The sequence below is a fragment of the Cynocephalus volans genome, chromosome X (genome assembly GCF_027409185.1).
Source record: "Cynocephalus volans isolate mCynVol1 chromosome X, mCynVol1.pri, whole genome shotgun sequence".
In the NCBI taxonomy this organism is placed as follows: Eukaryota; Metazoa; Chordata; class Mammalia; order Dermoptera; family Cynocephalidae; genus Cynocephalus; species Cynocephalus volans.
Window position 1 is genome coordinate 175,114,771 of NC_084478.1, and position 2,679 is coordinate 175,117,449.

The 2,679-nt window shown below is 46.7% G+C and overlaps 1 non-coding gene across 1 annotated transcript; it reads left to right on the top strand.

The window, feature by feature from the left end:
- Positions 1-2,231: 2,231 nt before the first annotated feature.
- TRNAI-GAU (transfer RNA isoleucine (anticodon GAU)) lies at positions 2,232-2,305 on the top strand. The gene has a single exon. It is a non-coding gene; the product is annotated as a tRNA-Ile (tRNA).
- Positions 2,306-2,679: the final 374 nt, after the last annotated feature.

Consider the following 2,679-nt stretch of genomic DNA (forward strand, 5'->3'; position numbering starts at 1 on the left):
TGGCCCCTGCCTCCATCTTCAAAGCCAGCAGCAGAGCGTCATGCTTCAGTGGCCACATCAACTTCTCCTCTGTGTGCAATGTCCCTCTGCCCTCTCTTATGAGGACACTTGTGATTTTATTTAGGGCCCACCCAGATAACCCAAGATAATCTCCCCATCTCAAGATCCTTAACTAAATCCCTCCTGCAAGTACCTTCTTTCATATAATATCACATTGACAGGTTCTCAGAATCAGGACGTGGCCATCTTTGTGGGCTGTTGCTCAGCCTCGCACAGGAGTAGAGGTGAAACTGTCTGCCTGTGGGTTTAGCATCTACATTGACCAACCCAAACCTTCTTCTCCGAATGACAATGAGAGAGGCTCCGGATCTCTCAAGAGCAGTGACATCGCACCCAGGTGGAGGTGGGCACCACTCTGGGGGCCAACAGCAGCCACCATCCCCAGGCCTTGTGGACACTTGGACTGAGAGTCAGCACCACATTCTCTGATTACTCCTTCTTGTCAGTAGGCCACCTGCTTGCCTTTGGTGGTGTATCATGGCACTTTCCAGCCTTCATATATATGGTAGAGTCCATTACAGACACTGCAGAGTGAGCTATAACCATTCCCCCAAGGAACGCCCTGCTCTCAATGCCTAAACTTCTGCCAGAGGGCATAATAGCATGCCAGCCTGCTGACTTGTCTCCCTAACAACCAGCCTGCAGCCTCACAGCTCCAGAGTGAACACCCTAATGCCCATGTCTTCCCCTGTGACACCCTGATAAGCACTTCAGTGGCTCCCCGTCGCTGACGGCAGGATCAAGTTCAGTGGTTCCCACTTGACTGCAAGGCATTCTATGAACAGGCCTTATAGGTGGGTCACCCCCATCCCCACCAACACCTCCCTTTATTACCTACAGCCTTTACTTCTGCCACCCGGGACCACTTTAGTCTCCTGGAACAGACCAAGCAACTGCTCCCTGAGTGCCTGTGTTGCCGCCCTTCCAAAGATGGCTGAGTCCTGATCCCCGGAACCTATGAAATGTTAACTTATAGGGCAAAAGTGACTATCAGATGTGATTAAGTTAAGGATCCTCAGCTGAGGAACTTATCCCTGATTTTCCAGGTCAACCCTAAATGCAGTCACAAGTGTCTTTATAAAAGGAAGGCAGAGGGGGATTAGACAAAGAAGAGGGGAAGATGTGAGGATGGAAGAAGGAGGTTGGAGTGCTGCAAGGAAAGGCCATGAACCCAGGCACGCACATGGCCTCTGGAAGCTGGAAGAGGCAGAGAAACAGACTTTCTCCTAGAGTCTCCAGAAGAACTCAGCCCGGCTGACACCTCGAGTTTAGCCCTGTGAGACCCAGTTTGGACTTTTGACCTCCAGAACTTTAAGAGAATAAATGTGTGTTGTATTAAACCACAAAGTTTGTGGCAATTTGTTACAGCAGCCATACGAAACTAATACCAAGCTAGAATATAAACTCAGATCTCTGTGGCTGCAGAACTCACGCCCATTTTACACTCTATGCCATTTCCCAAGGGCCACTTCCTCTACCATTTGTGTCATCACCCCTTCCAAAGGCAATTACTTTTTTCTCTGTCCCTCCACTTCTGTGGGTCTCTTGCTCACTTTGAAGTCCTGTCTGACCCATTCCACTGGAAGCCCCTTCAGGATGGGGACTGGAGTTTGCATGTATCCATGTCCCCAGCAACTGCAGAAGGGCTTTAAGTACATGCATGAAGGAACGTATGTATGAATGGCCACATCCAGCCCGCTGGACTCATGGGGATCAGCAGGCCCCCACGCCCTGACCCCAAGGTTGTTTAAGAGGTGCCTGTTCCTAACACACAGGGAAACATCACATCAGGATACAGTGCTTTATAAATTGAGATAAAATTCATGTAAAATAAAATTTACCATGTCGGAAAGTTTGATATACGCTGCAATGTGGATGAACTTTGAAAACATTATGGTAAGTGAAATAAACCAGAGAGAAAAGGACAAACACGGTAGGATTCCACTTATATCAGTTACCTAGAGAAGTCAAATTCATAGAGACAGAAAGTAGAATGGTGGTTGCAGGGGGCTGAGGGGAGAGGGAATGGGAGTTAGTGTTTAATGGCTATAAAGTTTCAGTTTTGCAAGTTGAGAAAGTTGTGGAGATGGATGGCGGTGATGGTTGCACAACACTGTGAATGTGCTCAATACCATTAAATTGTACCCTTAAAAATGGTTAAAAGAGGGGCTGGCCAGTTAGCTCAGTTGGTTAGAGTGTGGTGCTGATAACACCAAGGTCCAGGGTTCGATCCCTGTACTGGCCAGCCACCAAAAAAAAAGGTTAAAATAGTAACTTTTATGTTATGTATATTTGGCCACAATAAAAATTTTTTAAAAGGACATTTACCACTTTAGCCATTTTAAAGTATACTCTCACTGGTTTTTAGCACATCGAGAGTTGGGCAGTTACCACATAATCAATTTGAGAATATTTTCATCACACCCCCTCCCCAAGAAAACTCCTTTGCATCCATTAAGCAGCCGTTCTTCATCCCCTCCCCCCAGCCCTTGGCACCCACTAATCTATCTGCTTTCTGTCTCTATGGTTTTGCACATTCTGTACTTTTCATATAAACAGAACCATAAAATAAGTGGCCTTCTGTGTCTGGCTTCTTCTATTTAGCATCATGTTTTCAAG